Raw genomic sequence first — 19,802 nt, 5'->3', positions numbered from 1 at the left:
GTGTATTTGATTTCCTATCTGCTATTTGATTGCTTTTGTTATCCAGTTCCATATGCAAACTGATATTGCTACCCAAGGACGTGCATTAGTTGCTGTGAGGAATTTTCTAATGTAAATGTAGAGAAGTTGGAAGAATTTCTTGTCCTATTCATTGTTCCACAACTTTTTTTTAAAGCAGCATATCAAATGCGTCGCAAGGTTCAGTGAAATGAATTCTTGATGCTTTCTTCTGCTTCAATAATAAAGGTTATGTGAATGCCAAATATTCTGTTGAAGAATTTAGTATCCAAAGAAATAGAGTTACAACTTAATTTTTATCAAATGGTTCTTTGAAACTTTATTGAAAATATTGCTGGGCTGGAACCAAACTAATTTACTAACTTGCAAGCAAGAGCAATGTTTATCCCTTGTGTTTATTTATGGTCTTGTGAGCCACTGCTAATTGTCTTTGCTAGGCTAGATTAATTCTAGACCGTGTGATGTGACAAAAGACTTGCATGTGTTGTGGTTCTACTTCGATTATTTGCGAAGATGGAGTTTTTCTTGCTCTCTGAAATGGACTCCAGAACAGCAATTGAGTATTTTTCTAAAATTGTAAATAGTAAATAAATACAAGTCGCTTAGAGATTGACCCTAAAATAAGCTACCAACCACACATCCACTCCTTCATGAAGACTGCCTATCCCCTGACTGACCCTGCCTCACCTCATCCATGCCTTTCTTACCTCTAAACTTGACTCTTCCAAAGCTCTCCTGGCTGGGCTCCAATCTTCCACCCTACATAAACTTGTGCTCATCCAAAACTCTGCTGCGCATATTTTAACTCTCTCCAAGTCCTGTTCACCCATTACCCCTGTGCTTGCTAACCTACACTGGCTACTAGTCTGGCAACAACTCCATTTTGAAATGCTCATCCTTTTTTCAAATCCCTCCATGGCCTCGCCCCTCTCTCTCTAACTTCCTCCAGCCCTACAAGCTTTCGAGATCTCTGCGCTCCTCCAGTTCTCGCATCTTGCATATCCCTGATTTTAATCACTATCATTGGCCGTCAGCTGCCTTCGCCCTAAGCTCTGGAAATCCTTCCATAAACCTCTCCGCCCCTCTTCCCCCCTCTCCTCCTTCAAGATGCTCCTTAAAACCTACCTCTTTGACCAAGCTTTTGGCATTGCCTGTGGCTCGGTGTCAAATTTTGATTGATAACGCTCTTGTGAAACCTTGTGACGTTTTACTACAGTAAATGCACTATATAAATGCTGTTGCTTCTTCTTTAGTGATGGGGAGTGGTGGGAGGTAAGCAGTGTCTCTTTGGGGTCAAGGTAATTCAAAGATGATCCACTTGGCGATGAAAGTTTGAACCCAAATCAACCCGCGGTGGTCATCTGATAGCTGAAGCAGACGGGTCTGCAGTACTCCAGGGCACTATTGGCCCATTAAGGAAACCTTTTGGTGGGAACCAGGACTCTTTGCACTCTACCCCAGAATGTCCTGTAAGCCAATGCCCCGACAGGGAGAATAGTCCGAACTGGACAGGCAGCTGTGCAGTAGTAACTTGTTGAACTCCAGCAGCACCCCTACAAAAACTTTGGGTGTGCCAGTCTGCCTAAGTGCTTTGAGTAATTGGAATGTGTGCCTGCAGGGAGAATGTGGACACCATTATTGGGCAAATAAATAGAAACCATACATGTAGGTGTGGATTTCTCAGCAGCTAGATTTGGACATTTTAAAATAGGATAATAGATTTCCATGCCAGTTTTCTGAATGTGTAAATCATGCAGCTAGCCTATTAATCTGCTTCCTAAAGAAACAAATATGGACTTGGAACTTGTAGAGTTTATTTTAACAGCAAGAGTAATAGAGCAGAGAGCTCCAATTAATGATTTGTTAGAGCACCAAAGGTTCTGGTTGCTGGGGAGACGAGTAATGTTCAAATTCTGTTTTACTTCTGTGCTTTTTGGACCAACTGCTCCTGTTCGTTTAGTTTGTGTTACAGTCTGTTAAACTGGAAGTGCACTTTCATGCTTGCATCTTGTGTTTAAAAAAAACTTGTCAGTAATGGTTTTTATTCAAGCAAAAGTACTGATGTGGCCATAGACTCTGAGAAAGGTGTATTCTGTATGATTGAGACCATTTGACAGTTACTGGACATGCACATTCTTTGTGCTCAATATTGAAAACATGAATGTCAGTAAAATATATGCACATTATCATATTGGGAAAGCTGACCTATTTTTCATGTATCTACAAATCTATTAATATTTTTCTGAAACTAAAGATTTTTGCGGTCAAACTACAAAATGAATCAAAGGAGTTTGGTTAACGGTGGATTATTGAGGTTGCAATGCAGTTGTCAAGGAAAACACAGAACATGAAGACTAAATTAAGTGAAGGATGAAAAGCGACATTGGAAGTTTAAGCACACTTTCAGTGCATTCTAGTTTAGCATCAATGTGAAGCAATTCTTGGACTTTGCACAAATGATAAATTGGGTGTGTAAATCCTGAGCCAATCCCTGACTCCTGAATGAAGTGGAGTGAGTCTCCTGTTTGACACCTTGGTCAGGAGTTAGCACATTGGGCGCAATCAGCGACCAAAATTGCACTAGTTTTGAGAAATGTATTTTCCCCCCACACCCCTCCTTTCCACTCTGCTTAATTTGCATATTGGCAAAAGTAAAATCTGCCATAAACTAGTGCAATCACGTAGTGTTTTAGAATGTAATTTTAAAAAATTGCTTTAAAGATATTCTGTGTATTAAACAGGTAAATGATTTCACTGAAAGTGGGTTTATCACAAACAATAAGGATTTTAATGAATGTAACCTGGTTTTAAATAACTGAAATTGACTTAAAAAAAAACTATACAGAATCATTTGGTAGTTACATTGGTGTACAGTGATCAGTTTCTTAGTAAATTAAAAGTTATATTCGAAAGCTTTTAAAACATGCAATTAGTATCATGGTGGCAAAAAAAAGTTTGAACCTCTTCGAAGCCCTGCAAATAGGAATTAGTGGAAACTCACTGTGGATTTTGATCTGGGGGGGGGGCATGGCCAGCTTCTAGTGAAATTTTTTTTAAAGCATGAAACTTGCGCAAAAGAGAACATAAATTGCTCATAAAATTCTGTGATCTTTTGCACTGGTTTGGCTGATTTTGGGTGAATTGCGCTGCAAAAAGCAGCACAACCTAGTGGAAACTCTTGCCCCATGTGTTTTTCCAGTGGGCTGCCAAATCTGGTTTACAAAGTGCTCGGGTTCATTCGACCCTCTGGACACTTTTTGCAAACCTGCCCAACTTGCTTTGTGTTTAGTGTGCAAGGATTCTCTCCTCTCTGCTTTCTAACTATTTTAACATTTTTACTGTCGGGGGAGTGGTGCATTGTTTGCTCCTGTATTCAGGCATGCGCACATCTCTCTCCTAGGCAAGATGTACAGCCAGAAATGGGCAAAGTAAATGGGATTCTCACTGGCTGGAAATCAAACTGCAGTTGCTAGTCTTGGACCAATAGATCCAGTATCAGTGCATCTTTAGGTAACTGGAGAGTGACCACTCTGTAGAATCCAAAGTGACACCTCCAGAGGTTGGTGGTCTTGCAAGTAAACTACAGATTATAAACTGTAAATGCAATCCCCTGCAGTTTAAGGTCCAAAGTGCACAGTTGAGGCCACGCTTGATAAGTCGTAGTGTAATGACATCATCCTGTTTAACTTCACCTTCCTAATGCTGTAAACTGACTTTCTTTAAGTCAGAGCTCTGCACATTCCCATCAGGTGGGATATTCTTTGCCCATTTTGGACCTAGCAATTTGCAGATAGCTTCCTTATGACTGACAGAAAAGCTTTAAAATTAAGACTTTCTCTTCCTGAACACGTATTCCACATGTCATGATGTTGCAACGTCTGAAGGTTTCATACAAATTTGAAACTGGAGTTGAAATGGAATTTTGAAGGAGGTAGTTAAATTAGCTCTCCAAACCTGAAGAAAACTTGAGCGTGATTTGTTGTGTTTGCTTGGTGCAGTATAAATGCACATTAAGAAGCTCTTGTTTCACACAGGGAAGGCAAATACTGGACAACCCCAGTAACTCACTTAGTTATTAGTTGAGAAAATATTTATGGGCTGTTTGCATTCTTTAGTTAATTGTAGTATGTTTGAATGAACTCCTTTCTCTACTATTTATGCATCATGTTCTTAAATATGTGTGTCTGGAGAGAGCAAACACTTCCTGCATAAAGGTTGTCACAATCCTTTATCCCTTTTTTTGTTCATGGATGTGGGCGTCGCTGGTAAGACCAACATTTATTGCCCATCCCTAATTGTCCTTGAGAAGGTGGTGGTGAGCCGCCGTCTTGAACCGCTGTAGTCTGTGGTGAAGGTACTCCGACAGTGCTGTTAGGGAGGGAGTTTCAGGATTTTGACCTAGCGACAATGAAGGAATGGCGATATACTTCCAAGTCAGGGTGGTGTGTAACTTCGAGGGGAACTTGCAGATGATGGTGTTCTCATGCATTTGCTGCCCTTGTCCTTTTCGGTGGTAGAGGTCATTGGTTTGGGAGTTGCTGCAGTGCATCTTGTAGATGGTACGCACTGCAGCCACGGTGTGCTCATGGTGGATGGAGTGAATGTTGAAGGTGGTGGATGGGGTGACAATCAAATGGGCTACTTTGACCTGGTCTCGAGTTTGTTGATTGTTTTTGGAGCTTCACTCCTGCTAAGCAAATGGATACCACATTAAAACTATCAGGGTCAGGTGAAATACACAGGTGTATAATATCTGTGGAATCCAGTGTGTTTGAAATTTTGCAGATCTGTTGATAGCTGAATTTTCAAAAAAAAGTGTCATTTATATTTTACAATTTCTTTCAAGATGTGAAATGGGTACCTCGTGCAGTGCCATGTTTGTTTTGGTGGGGAAAAAATAACATCAATAATTGACCTGTTTCTCATTTCAAGTGGAAAAAATTATAGCAAGAAAATATCAGATTAAAATTAAACTATTCAACAGCTTTCAGCAGTTAGCCTTTTCATTATTTCAAACTAATTGAAAGGCGTCCAGTATTTTTTATAACCTTCAAAAGCCAGCTTGAATCTTTCGCTACACCCTATTGATCTGGAAAGGTCGAGGGATCAATTTCAGGTCTGCTGATTTTGCTGAACTCTCGGTGTCTACAGTTGGCCATTGTGCCCCATAGCTAAGGTTGGGAGATTAAATCAGCCAGAATTTCTGCTTCTGTTCTGTGATCCTATCTGGAAAGTACATGTGTGGAGGTTGGAGAGGGGCAGGTTGTATTCTGCTCTAGTTATTCCCTGATTGAATAGGCTGTTGATGTTCACTGTCTAGGTGCAAGCATGAAGAATGCTGTAAGTGCCTGTGGATCCAAAAATCCAGTGTGAATTAGGGTTTCTCTGAGAGGAGAAAAATTGCTGTTTTTCTTTTTTGTTCTAGTTGGCTTTGGCAGTGAAAATGAATCGGTATTCAACAGCAATACCTCGCGTTTAACATGTTCATTATGCTGGTCTGACAAATGGTGGATGAACTTGAATAGGAGTTGAGGCTGAGGTTAGTTGTGTTTTTTTTGTGGGAGGGATCGGGTGAAAGGAAATGTGCAAAGTGAGTGTGAGTCTATTGCTATCACTGGAGCTCCTAAGCAGCTCTCTCACGTTCTATCATTTCCCTCTCCAGCTTGACTCAATTTCACTCAATTGCTTTTAATAGGAAAAGCTCTAATAAACACAAATGTAGGTACCCCTACATTACGAAACTGCAGCTTATGCTAAGGGCATGGTTTCCTACCGTCAACCATAATTACAACTGACTCGATCTACTTTGTTCCAGCAGAAGTTGGAATCAACATTTTGTGTTTACTGAAACAGCCCAGTATGCTGACAATCACTGCCTAAGGTTAGTACCGACTTGATGTATTCGAATTTGCTGTGTAGACTTGAGTTGATTATGATTGTTTTTGCAAAACTTGCTATTTATACTAAACTTAAATTGTACTAAGCAAATGAGCAGAATGTTCAACAGTGTAATTCGAGAAATGATCCAATGTGAAAATCATAAATTCTAAAAATATTGGGCTGTCAGTATTCAGGGTCGAGATTCTGGTGCTGATTTCCTTTTCCCGAGAGGTGTCCTGGTGCTTTGATTTAGTCTGAGGCCAAGTTAGGACATTCACAATCTTTAGATAATCCAGAACTTTTCTGACTTTTTTTGTGCTTCCAGGAGTTACATGGAAAGACTACACTTGGATTACTTTGTTGTCTAAAAGTAATAGACACCTATAAAATAATGTTTCAGTGAGAGCTTTGAAAGACATTCCAGCTACCAGATTATTAACATTACCTGAATGCCGAGAGTGATTTTAAATATATACACACCTTATTAAAAATTCTGCATCTGCACTGTTCTCTTGGTTCAGTGTCACTGGTTTCTTCTGTCAAGAAACCCCCGAGTCCCCTACGATCAAGAGTTTACCTCGACTGCCCAATGTAATATGATAGTGTCACCAAGGGATTTACAAAACCTCGTGCACACTGGATATAGTAATCTCACATACATTCTCTGCGTTTCTTCAATTTTGAGAATGTGTTAACAAACTCGGGCAGTGTGTCCGATTCACTACTCTGAGCAGAAACTTTAATTGGAGAGAATTCACATTCTGAGAATGTGGTTTCATCTTTGAGCTCTGTGTAACTTAATACCAATGTCTTAAATTGCCACAAATTCCAATTGGGTTAAGTGATAAATCTCAATGTGACACAACAACATTCTTTATAAAGTACATAATAACATGATTTTTGTAGAGTAAGACATTTGGAGGATATTCTGGTGTTCCAGCTGCTGTTCAAGCAATTTTCATGGACCTACTTATTGGCCTGGCTTGATCTCCCTTGTCTCTTTTTTTTTAAAAACAGGGAGAAAACTACTTTTAAATGGCACCAATTCAACACACGTGCATATAACATGTTCTAAATATTGTCTCAAATAATGCTTAAGCTTCTTGTATATTGATATATACTGACATTTTGAGGCTTCAGCCATGGCAAATCCCAGAAGTTTAATTTGGGGTTGCCACTGGCTGCCTTGGACCCCTGCGTTTTGAGTTGGTGGCAGTGACGTGGCATTGAATATAAAAGCAGCTTTAGAACCAAAGCATTAGGAGTGAGTCACTGATAAATGCTGCTTAACAGCAGCTTGTATGGAAGATGGGTGACAACAGTTTAGTTTGCTGAACTGTGGGCTTGCTTTTCATAGTGAGTAGCTGAGCAAACATACCTCAAGAAGGTTTCAAGTTCAATCCCTGTTGTGCAATGAGCTAATAATGGGAGGGAGCTGACCGTTAGGATGATATAATTGGCCAAAACATCCTTGGGTTACAAAATGAGAAAATCAGTCAGTGATCTTTGATTAATATCCAGCGATCCCTGCTGAAAATGTATGGGTGGAAACGGTAGGTGAGGGAAGAATCATACTTAACTGCGATGGTCCTTGCAATCAACTAGCCTGGTGACTCTCATGATTTGATGGCCACATGGGAAATATACTGGACGGCACTGTGGAGCTTGACCCTAGCATGAAGTCTTTGTTTTTTAGGAAGGGAGGGTAGAGGGAATGCCCCAACTTTTTGAATGTTTTAGCATTAAACAGTGGGAACTGAGATGCAATGAATTCACACTATTTGAATCAGCCTGAATGTTACGAGTATTTCCATAAGTTTTAACATGAATATTTAGACATTCACTTAACATCCTGCTATTGAACTTGGAAGACTATGGCTTGATGTGATGCAGGGAGTTTCGGCGGTGTTTTTTTTCCCCTCTTTATCATGTGGAAAAAAATGTCAAACAACACTTCTTGACTGACTTGGGTAATAGATGTGTACTTCTAATTTGGAGAGAGATATCTTGAATGCCCCAACTCCTTCCATAGCAGTATGGTGTAAAAATCTGGTTCACCAATGTCCTTTTAGGTAGGAAATCTGCTGTCCTTACCTGGTCTGGCCTACATGTGACTCCACATCCACAGGAGTGTAGTTGACTCTTCACTGTCTTCTGAAATGGCCCAGCAAGCCACTCGGTTATATCAAACCGTTACAAGAAACAAAAATAAGAAAACCGGACGGACCACCTGGCAATCGACCTTGGCACTGGCTTCGGACAAGACAATGGCACACCCAGCCCAGACGACCCTGCAACGTTCTCATCACGAACATCTGGGGACTTTTGCAAAAATTGGGAGAGCTGTCCCACAAACTAGTCCAGTAATAGCCTGACAGTCATACTTATAGAATCATACCTTTTCAGCCAATGTCCCAGACTCCTCCATCACCATCCCTGGGTATGTCCTGTCCCACCAGCAGGACAGATACACCCGAGGTGGTGGCACAGTGGTATACAGTCGGGAGAGAGTGGCCCTGGGAGTCCTCAACATTGGCTCCGGACCCCATGAAGTCTCATGGCTTCAGGGAAAACATCGGCAAGAAAACCTCCTGCTGATTACCACCTACTGCCCTCCTTCGGCTGATGAATCAGTACTCCTCCATGGTGAACACCACTTGGTAGAAGTAGTGAGGGCACAGAATGTACTCTGGGTGGGGAACTTCAATGTCCGTCACTAAGAGTGGCTTGGTAGCACCACTACTAACCGAGCTGGCCAAGTCCTGAAGGACATAACTGCCAGACCTGGGCCTGTAGCAGGTGGTGAGAGAACCAACACGAGGGAAAAATTTACTTGACCTCGTCCTCGCCAATCTACCTGTTGCAGATGCATCTGTCCATGACAGTATTGGTGGCATTGATCACCGCACAGTCATTGCGGAGATGAAATTCTGTCTTCACACTGATGACGTCCTCCATTGTGTTATGTGGCATTACCACTGTGCTAAATGGGATAGATTCAGAACAGACTTAGCCCACACACCTCATGGATGCCCAGTTTTGAATGGCTATCAGCAGCAGCAGAATTGTATTCCACCACAATCTGGCCCAGCATATCCCTCACTCTACCATTACCATCAAGCAAGGGGACCAACCCTGGTTTAATGAGGAGTGCAGCAAAGCATGCCAGGAGTAGTACCAGGTGTACCTAAAAATGAGGTACCAACCTGGAGAATCTGCAACACAATTACATGCATGCAAAGCAGTGGAAGCAGCATGCTATAAACCGAGCTAAGCGATCCCACAATCAACGGATCAAATCAAAGCTCTGCAGTTCTGTCACATCCAGTCATGAATGGTGATAGACAATTAAACAACTAACCGGAGGAGGAGGCTCCATGAATATCCCCCTTCTCTATGGTGGCGGAGCTCAGGAGGCAAGTGCAAAAGACAAGGCTGAAGCGTTTGCAACCATCTTCAGCCAGAAGTGCCGATTGGATGGTCCATATTGGCCTCCTGAAGTTCCCGCCATCACAGAAGCTAGTCTTCAGCCAATTTGATTCACTTCATGTGATCTCGAAGCGGCTGAGTATACTGGATACAGCAAAGGCTGTGGGCCCCGACAACATTCTGGCGGTCGTGCTGAAGACTTGTGCTCCAGTACTTGCCGCGCATCTAGCCAAGCTCTTCCAGTACAGTTACACCACTGGCATCTACCCGCCAATGTGGAAAACTGCCCAGGTATGTCCTGTCCACACAAGTAGGAAAAATGCAATCTGGTCAATTACCGCCCCATCAGACTACTCTCAATCATCAGCAAAGTGATGGAAGGTGTCGTTGACTGTGCTATCAAGCGGCACATACTCGCCAATAACTTGCTCATCAATGCTCAGTTTGGCTTTCACCAGGACTTCTTGGCTCCTGACCTCATTATGGCCGTGGTCCAAACATGGACATGAGCTGAATTCCAAAGGTGAGGTGAGAGTGACTGTCCTTGACACCAAGGCAGCATTTGACCAAGTGTGGCATCAAGGAGCCCCAGTAAAACTGAAGGCAATGGGAATCGGGGGGGGGAAAACTCTCCACTGGCTGGGGTCATACCTAGCACAACAAAAGATGGTTGTGGTTATTGGAGGCCAGTGATCTAGGACATTGCTGCAGGAGTTCCTCAGGGAAGTGTCCACGGCCCAACCATCTTCAGCTGCTTCAGCAATGACCTACCCTCCATCATAAGGTCAGAAGTGGGGATGCTGATTGCAGAGTGTTCAGTTCCATTCGCAACACCTCGAAAATTAAGCAATCTCTGCCCGTATGCAGCAAGACCTAGATGACATTCAGGCTTGGGCTGATAAGTGGCAAGTAACATTTGTGCCACAAAAGTGCCAGGCAATGACCATCTCCAACAAGTGAGAGTCTAACCATCTCCCCTTGATATTCAATGGCATTACTATTGCTGAATCCCCCACCATCAACATCCTGGGGGTCATCATTGACCAGAAGTTTAACTGGACCAGCCACATAAATACTATGGCACCAAGAGCGGATCAGAGGCTGGGTATTCTGCCGTGAGTGTCTCGCCTCCTGACTCCCCAAAGCCTTTCCACCAACTACAAGGCACAAGTCAGGAGTGATGAAATACACTCCACTTGCCTGGATGAGTGCAGCTCCAAAAACACTCCAAGCTCGACACTATCCAGAACAAAGCAGCCCGCTAGCTTGGCGCTCCCTTCACCACTGGCGCACCGTGGCTGCAGTGTGTACCACCTATAAGATTCCCTCCCAAATTCACGACCTCTACCACCTAAAAGGACAAGGGCAGCAGGCGCACAGGAACTCCATCACCTGCAAGTTCGCCTCCACGTTACGCACCATCCAGACTTGGAAGTATATCGCTGGTCCTTCATCGTTGCTGGGTTAAAATCCTAGAACTCCCTCCCTAACTGTGGTGAAGGTACTTCCAATAGACTGCAGCAGTTCAAGAAGGTGGCTCACCACCACCATCTCGAGGGCAACCAGGGATGGGCAATAAATGCTAGCCTTGCCAGCGATGCCCACATCCCAGAACAAATAAAAAAAATGTTTATCATCACTGGAAAGTATCTGGGCTGGGGAAGGAAGATCACAATACTGTACTTGGTTTGTGTACCACTGAATTATTACCTGTGCTGCAGACTAGCATTATCAAAGTTTATTGGTTGCATAATGCAGTTTAATTACATTTTCAGTTCACTTTCTAGGGGATGGGTATGTATTAACAGACATTACAACATCATGGGTAGAAGGGGAAGTGATGGAAAATCTTGTTTAAAGTCATTCATTTGAAAGGATTGAATTGAGATTTAAGCCCTTGCTTCTGTTGATCACAGCGTTGCATGAATACAAATTGCAATTTCCTAAGTCCTAAATAGGTTATATTCGTTGCTTTTATATTATAAAATATCTCTTTGATCACCTGTTCTGTAGTCTAGACTACAATTTTTTTCCCCACAAATTTATATAAATACCAGAAATAAAATGTTACGGATTACATTTTATACTCTCTGCGCAATTATTTAGCTCCATGTCGTATGAGTAGAGTTTATAGGAACAATAGCAACATTTTGTACATCTAAATCTTGGATTGTGAAAGCCATAATTTATGTGTTGATACTTTCTAGTCTAGAATTTACATTGAGCCATTAAGTTTCATGCAAGTATTTCCTGAATTTAAAATTTGAGTACTTTATTAAAATCTTGGCAAGTGAGTGACAACGCTGCATTTAGTGCCCATCCTTTAATTACCCTGAAAAGGTGGTGGTGGAGTGCCTTGTAAACTAGACAAAATGCAGATATGAAGCATATATCTGAGGAATTTGCTCAGCCACTTGAAAGGGCATGAGGAGTCAACCATTTGTGTAGATAAGCGTCATTTGTAGGTTAGCTTGGGTAGGGGTGGCAGATTCTGTTCCCCAACTGATATTAGTGAACCAGTGTTTTTTTTTAAAACAATAATTCAGCATTGTTCATGGATTTACTTTTCTCTGGTGCTACCTTACAAATAATCAAATTCAGTTTGACAGCTTGTCATGATTAATTGATTCAAGATTACTATGTAATGAGCAGTATCACTTCGTGTATCATTGGAGGCAGCAGAGTGGCGGGGTATAGCACAGTAACTGTAATATGCAATCAAATACTGTTTGGAGTTGTATGTACATGATGTGAGTGAAAGATGCAGAAACAATTGATACTTGAGTATGAATGTTCGAGTGCTTGTGTGCATACTGGCTTAATACAGAGTAATTGAGAACCTATTCAGGGACAGGCTGGGTGGACCAGCAGGTCTCTCTCCCTGTCTGTCATTTTCATCTTTGTAGAAAATGAACTGCCATGCTTGAAGCCATATGATTCACTTGATTGTAGTTGTGATTGAAAAATGCAGATATGAAGCATACAAGTTTAATCACCGGTTAATCCACAGTTAATGGCTCTTATTTTAGAGTGCATAGAAATTCAGCATAGTGAATGCTGAATGTTTTTAATGTTGTTTAATGTTTAGAGGATGTTACTTGGTCCTTGTTTCTATATTTTTGCCATGGAGCATTGAACTACAACTGTTGTGTTCTTCACATTTGCGTCTTTGCATTCCGACCATGTGCATAGGTTCTCGTTGCACAACACAAGTTTTATGGAGTTTCACCAAATTGCAATTTATAAGATTTATTTGTCCTACTGTAGCCGATGCAGCACCATTGTAAATAGAATTAAAGTTTAATGTATTTGGAGGCCCAGCAAATTGTTTGTGCCTGAAGTGTTGCACAAAAGACGAGGCATTGTATTTCATGTCCAAAGGCACAACTGCTGTTTCTGAAAAATTATATAAAATACAAGCTTGTGGCATCATCCACCTAAGCACAAATGATTGGGAATATTGTCCTCCCAAGTGAAAACTGAATCTTTTGTGAGGTGTTCTATTTACCGGAATAGTATGGATGCAAGTCTTTTACTAGTACATAAGATAAAATTAGACAGGCATTGTATGTTTTTTGAAAGTAGACTACAACTGAAAGTTCAAAGGCTTCTAGAAACTGCAGGTACACTTAATAATGAAACATGTTTGTGTGTGTGAATGTGTGCATTATATACTGTGTTTGGGAAAGTATTCCAGAACATTACACACTACCAAAAACAATTGAGCTTCCATTGTTTTCAGATCCGTAATATAGGGCCCAAGTTTCCACCGACCCTTAGAACAGTGCATTTCCGTGAGGTCCGCCGATTTTTCTCGAACAAAAAGCATGCCTAATCCTTACCGTGATATTCTCCACAGTGATCGGGCCACCTTGGGACTCTGCGCAGCTCAACAGAACCAGTGGGTGGCGGAGCTACAGCCCTGCGCCGAAAAGAGTGCCGGCAGCTGCGCGCGTGCACAGTAGCTCCTGGCCCTCCCAGCGCGTCCTGGCTCCGGGCGACCTTATCCCTGGCCGAAGGGATGACTCGATGTTCGCCGCCCCTACCACGGGTCGAGTGGCCTGCCGCACAGGCCAGCCGCTGCCTTCCTGCGCTCACACCAGTTCATTGTTGTAGCCTCTCTCACCCCCATTGCCAGCATCCTCTGCTGCCAGTGCTGCCCCTCTCATTCAGTTGGCGAAGTGTGTGTGCCAAGGGAAGCTTGCCGGGGAGCCCGGGGGAGCAGGAGCAGGAGCAGGAGTTGGAGGAGCGCGGGGGGGTGCGGCTCGAGTCCGGGCCACCAGCTCAGCACCAGGAGTCATACAGCACGTTTGCAGCGGAATTCTTCGAGACACTATATTGGGGGGATGAAGCTACTGGTTTGTGTCACTGATCACATCTATGTCAAGAAATTTCAAAGCATTAATGCCTAAAGACAACATCCCTTTTGGACTTTATAAATCGAGTTCAAGATTCAATCCACTCTGAGGGCTACAAGAAACAGGTTGGATCGGGGAGACTTTTGATCGGGGGGTGGTGGGGGCAGAAGAGTTTTGATGGCGGGGAGGGGGGCGGGTGGAGGTGGAGGAAAGGAGAGTTTCTTTAAATGATTTAGAAAAAGAACAAGCTGCGCGAATTAGAAAAGTTGTCCCATGACTGTCTGCTGATAAGAGCAGTAAGAAAGGCAGTCAGCACCATCAAAATTCAACTTCTGATATAAATGATATTTAAAAAGTGTAATATTTTATGAAGCTTTTTATAGTGGAATATGTAAATTATGCAAAAAGTTACAGTAAAAAAATCTGTTAGTTGTTGTGAAGGTGTTTAGTGCTTTGCAAGGTCCTCTAACTTCCCTTCACCCCCCCGCCCCCCCCCCCCCCCCCCCCCAATCTCTGGCTTCCTGCGCCTGATTTCTAAAGTGTCCGCAAAGTTTTTCTGAGCAGACACATACGCTGGCCTAAGTTAGTTTGAAGTTACTTTTTGCTGTCTAAACTTACTTAAATGGCCAAAACAGATCTCTGGCTGGTAACGCCCCCTTTTGGAAACAAAAACTGAACTAAAAAGAAACTCAACTAACTCACTGAAACTGGAGCAAACTAAATGTGGAGAATTGCAATTTTTAAGATACTCCAAAAAAACTAGTTGCTCCAAAAAAAATAGGAGTAACTCCTGTCGAAACTTGGACCCATAATGACTAATGGCAGTCGAGGAATATTATCAGATACTCCCACACGTGGAGTTGACTGACTAATAAATAACATAATTGGTCATTTGTTGGTAGAGATACGTTGTCCTGCTTCAAGACTTGTGTGTTTTGGTTTATGCATTTTCCAACCTTTTGTGTTTATATGGCATTTTTTGTTAAAGTTAAGTCGATATCATGAAACTTTCATAAGGTAGAAGCAGTTATTCCACAAGCCTCAATTTTAATTTTTAAAATAACTTCTCAGTTTATAGTGCATTTCATTTCCCAAAGTGCTTCACAGCCAATGAAATATGTTTTGAAGTGTAGTCATGGTTGTAATTTAGGAATAATTGCAATACTGTAAAATGGTTTTGAAATCGTTGCGAGTTGGCATCAGAGCACGTGGCCTTCACTTCTGCTGTTATTTCTGGAATAGTGAGTCATTGAATTCTGAACGAACTACTTGCTCTTGGCAATATATTCCTTGTAAAGCCCTACTCCAGCAAGTGGTAAGTTCCATCTAATCCTTGTGAGCTTCAGCTAACATTTGAAAACCTCTGTAGGAAAGTTAGCTGATGTCTTGGGATTACATGTCCTTTTTGTCTGGTTATTCATGTTTCCTGAGGCAAGTATTATAAACAGTGATCTAAATTTTTCTTCAAAGTGGATTAATAAATTTGTAATATAGATTTTTACAAAGATAGATAAAATATGTTTTTCCTTTCCTGCAAAAATAATTGTAGGATCACACTGGCCCTGTTGGAGTTTGGCAGCATACAGAAGCTCTACAAATCATGTGACTTTATTGACTGATTCCTTCCTGTCTTGGCAAGCCTATTGCTTTCAGGAGATCCATCTCGTGCTTTCTTGATCGCCTCCCGATTCCACTATCCCTTCTGCCCCCCCCCTCCCGTGCTTTCTGACCCGGTAAGTGGCTTCTCCTCCTAGCCTTGCACTGTTAACTCTTCTATTGCACAGATCGATCCTTGCCCCTTTTCCCCCCTTTTTTGCAGGCTGTTCCTCAGTAGCATCATTGACAAGCACAGGATCAGCTTCCATATTTATGCTGATTACTTCTAGCTCGATGTCTCCCAACACTTCCCTTGGCACAATGACCTCCTCTGTGCTGTCAGACTGTCTTGTCTCTCATCGTGATGAGTCAAATTTCCTCCTCCAAACCTGGGGAAGGCTAAAGCCATCATTTCTGACCTGTTGTCACCTCCGTGGTTTTGACATTGACTCCAGCCTGTGCACCAGCTTGGGCAGAATCAGAATATGGCACCCTGTTCGACCCAGAGATTGACTTTAATGTCACAATCATATCCATTGGTAGGGCCGTTTGTTTCCATCTTTGCAATATCTCCTGTCTTCGTCCTGACCTTGCTCCACTGCTGCTGTTTTCCACTTCTAGACTTTGTCCACTGACCTTGTTGGCCATCCATCCTCCATAAATTCCCACTTGTTCAAAATTGGCTACCTGTATCCTCTTCCGCATTAAGTCTCACCATCCTTACTGACTTACGTTGGATTCCTCTTCCCTAATGCATTTAGTTTAAAATCTCCATGGCTTTGCAGTACCCTATTTCTGCAACTTTCTCCAGCCTTGCATCTTTCCTTGACAGACTGAAGAGTGCACCATAGCCTGTTTGCATTTCCTCCTCTTGTCTCTTTCTTGCCGTCCGCCCCCTGCCCCGCCCCCCCTCCCCGGGTCATCCTGTCCAGCTGTTGGCGTCTTGACCCCATCTCTGGAATATCGAGCCTAACCCTATCCACCTCTTTACTCCATCTTGCAGAATCTTCTCAAAACCCATCTTTGGGACCAAGCTTTCAGTTGGCTCTTAAGGTCTCACCATGGCTTTGTTACTTATTTATTCCTTTTTATCTATATTATTCTCCACCTCCACCCCAATCGGAATATTTTCTATATTAAAGGTGCCTTGTAAATGCAAGTCACTGTCTCATCTGAAAGGCATCACCTCCCACAATGCATTACCCCATTGAAAACCAATGGATCAAGCATGACTATCTGGTACAAGGTACTAGAATCTGGGTACAGAATTCAGATTCTTGCACGTGGATAGAGTTGTGTATTGCTGCCCTGCGAGGAAAGTCCAGTGCTTTATTTTTATTGAGGTAAATTCCGAAAACTTCTAGGTAACATCGTAAAGGGTAAATTAACAAGTTTTGTCTTGGCACAGTACAGCGAGTGCTGACTACGATTTCACACCAATCACAGTTAATGAGCTGTAAATCTTAATTTGTTCAATGATATGGGTGGGGGGAAAGGAGAGGAAAAGGACAGGCAACTAACTGAAGATCCCCCGATCCTGACCAGACTGGGAACATAACTGATCACGTTTCTGGTTTAAGGGTATGCTACTGAGATCAGATGTTTCAGTGTATCCCCCTTCTCTTCCTCATTTACATGCGGAACTGCCGTCAGCATCCAAATGTATTGCATGGAATTGCTGACCGCATCCAAATGTACTGAACTGTCTTCCAATATATTGTGCAAATTTTTTATATGAATAAACTATATTTTAAAATTTTAAAAAAAATTTACATGCTGCTCTTTGGCATTATTCGAGGACATGGAGTCAAATTCCACATGCACACTGATGACACCCAGTTCTGCCTCTCCACCACTTCCTTTGACCCCTCCACTACCTCTGTGTTGTCAAAATGCTTATCAGGCACCCAGTCCTGGTTGAACCTCAGTTTCATCCAGTTAAACACTGGGAAGATGAAGGCCTCCGCCACAGACTCTGTGTACCCTTGCCACTGATCCAATCTCCCTCCCCGGCCATTGTCTCAGGTCAAACCAGACTATTCACAACCTCGGCATCTTATTTGACCCCAAACTGAGTTTCCGACCTCCAGTCTTCTCAATCACAAATACCACCTACTTCCACCTCTGTTGTATTGCCCGTTGCCTCCCCTGCCTCAGTCCATCTGCTGCTGAAACCCTCATCCATGCCTTGGTCGTCTGCAGACTCTACCTATTTCAATGCTCTCCTGGTCAACCTGCTATTCTTCACCTGCTATAAACTTCAACTCTTCCAAAGCTCTGCTGCCTTCTATCATGCATCAAGCCTCATCCACTCATCATCTCATCCTTGCTGATGTACATTGGCTCTGGTCCTTCAAAACCTCAAATGTAAACTTTTCATCCTCTTGTTCATGGTCTCGCCCCTCTCTACCTCTGTAACCCTATAACCCTCAGAACTTTGCGATCCTCCAACTGTTGGTTTCTTGTACACCCCAAAATCCCTTTGCACCACCATTGGTCGTGCTTTGAGCCATCAAGGTCCTAAGCTGCAGCATTCTGCCTCCCTCTCCTTTTAGCATCCCCCCCAAAAAAAAAACCTGCCTCTTTGATCAAGCTTTTAGTCACCCTTTCTGAATGTCTAATTTTGTGGCTTAGTGTTGACTTGTGTCTGATTTCACTTCTATGAAGTGCCTTGGGACAAGTGCTATATAAATGCAAGTGGTTGTGTGTGTAACCAGCAGCATCCATTTAAATTTTTGTGGATTGCAAAGTTCCATGCTTTTGAATGATGTGAACTCTGATTTATTCAGTGTTCAAAAGAGCTTGTGCTGAACAAGAATTGGAAATCCCCTTTCATTCAATAGGCTTCTGAATTCAAGACGAAAACTATTGGAATGGTTATTTTATTCAGGTAAAATATTGGAATATTCACACTTTGCCAATAATTTTCTCTTGCGCTTGCCTCCCCATTATGAAGTTGTTTCTTTTGTTATGTAATGAAGTTCCACTGGTGCTGGCTACGATCTGTATCTCGCCCAAGTGGATGTTCTTTTGTGTGAACCTAGACACAGTAAATGTTGCTAGGCTAGTTGACTGCTGGCACTGCGGGATAGAATACAAGGAGTCAATTATTAACTATGTTCTCACAAAGGCCTTCGACGCTGTCAACAGTAAGGGATTATGGAGCGGCGTCCTCAAATTTGGCTGCCCCCAAAGGTTTGTCACCATCCTTTGTCTGCTTCACGATGACATGCAAGCAGTGATCCTGACCAACGGATCCACCACAGACCCAATTCACGTTCGGCCCGGGGTCAATCAAGGCTGCGTCAATGCACCAACGCTCTTCTCGATCTTCCTTGCTGCAATGCTCCATCTCGCCCTCCGTAAGCTCCCCGCTGGAGTGGAGCTAATCTACAGAGCAAACGGAAAACTGTTCAACCTCCGCCGCCTCCAGGCCAGATCCAAGGTTGTCCCATCCTCTCTCATTGAATTACAGTATGCAGACAACGCCTGCATCTGCGCACACTTTGAGGCTCGATCCACTTTGACTTCCTGAGGAGACAGAGGACAGAGCTCCCCAGAAGACAGCAAGGGCCAGCCAAAGTCTTACCCCAGTCCAAGTGCATGCCTTCCCCCAGCCAAAGCCCCTCCTTATATCAGCGCAAGTGCATGATTTTTATCCCCCCTCCCCACCCCACCATAGATGGGACATTGTGTATAGATTGTTAACAGGTTTATTAGGTATGAAGTGAATAGTGACAGTGTCGTGACTTCTGGATTTCATCCACTCCAACGATGTCCCTTCTGGGGGTTGGAAGAACGTGATCCGTCTTCCTTGAGTTTCCTCTCTCCCCTCTGATCCTCAGTGCTCTCTTTGACCCTCCCTCCCTCCCTCCCTCTCTCTCTCTCTCTCTCTCTCTCTCTCTCTCTCTCTCTCTCTCTCTCTCTCTCTCTCTCCCTCTCTGACCCTCTCTCTCTCTCTCTCTCTCCTTCTCCCCCTCTCTCTCTCCTTCTCCCCCTCTCTCTCTCCTTCTCCCCCTCTCTCTCTCCTTCTCCCCCTCTCTCTCTCCTTCTCCCCCTCTCTCTCTCCTTCTCCCCCTCTCTCTCTCCTTCTCCCCCTCTCTCTCTCCTTCTCCCCCTCTCTCTCTCTCCTTCTCCCCCTCTCTCTCTCTCCTTCTCCCCCTCTCTCTCTCTCCTTCTCCCCCTCTCTCTCTCTCCTTCTCCCCCTCTCTCTCTCTCCTTCTCCCCCTCTCTCTCTCTCCTTCTCCCCCTCTCTCTCTCCTTCTCCCCCTCTCTCTCTCCTTCTCCCCCTCTCTCTCTCCTTCTCCCCCTCTCTCTCTCCTTCTCCCCCTCTCTCTCTCCTTCTCCCCCTCTCTCTCTCCTTCTCCCCCTCTCTCTCCTTCTCCCCTCTCTCTCTCCTTCTCCCCCTCTCTCTCTCCTTCTCCCCCTCTCTCTCTCCTTCTCCCCCTCTCTCTCTCCTTCTCCCCCTCTCTCTCTCCTTCTCCCCCTCTCTCTCTCCTTCTCCCCCTCTCTCTCTCCTTC

At 43.4% G+C, this 19,802-nt stretch overlaps 1 protein-coding gene across 11 annotated transcripts in view; it reads left to right on the top strand.

Annotated features, from left to right (window-relative positions):
- Positions 1-19,802, top strand: part of eps8a (EGFR pathway substrate 8a, signaling adaptor) — a 245,891-nt gene that overhangs the window by 7,893 nt on the left and 218,196 nt on the right. Inside the window, exon 1 of one of the 11 annotated variants that reach the window (XM_070897556.1) lies at positions 5,858-5,899. The exons of the other annotated variants lie outside the window; for them this stretch is intronic. The gene's annotated coding sequence lies outside the window, so the exon portion shown is untranslated. Of the gene's footprint in view, positions 1-5,857; positions 5,900-19,802 lie in introns of those variants that run through there. 11 annotated transcript variants of the gene reach the window in all.

Source organism: Pristiophorus japonicus, chromosome 13, assembly GCF_044704955.1.
Source record: "Pristiophorus japonicus isolate sPriJap1 chromosome 13, sPriJap1.hap1, whole genome shotgun sequence".
NCBI lineage: Eukaryota > Metazoa > Chordata > Chondrichthyes > Pristiophoridae > Pristiophorus > Pristiophorus japonicus.
Note: the sequence above shows the minus strand (reverse complement) of the source record. Positions and strands in the feature narration are given on the sequence as shown.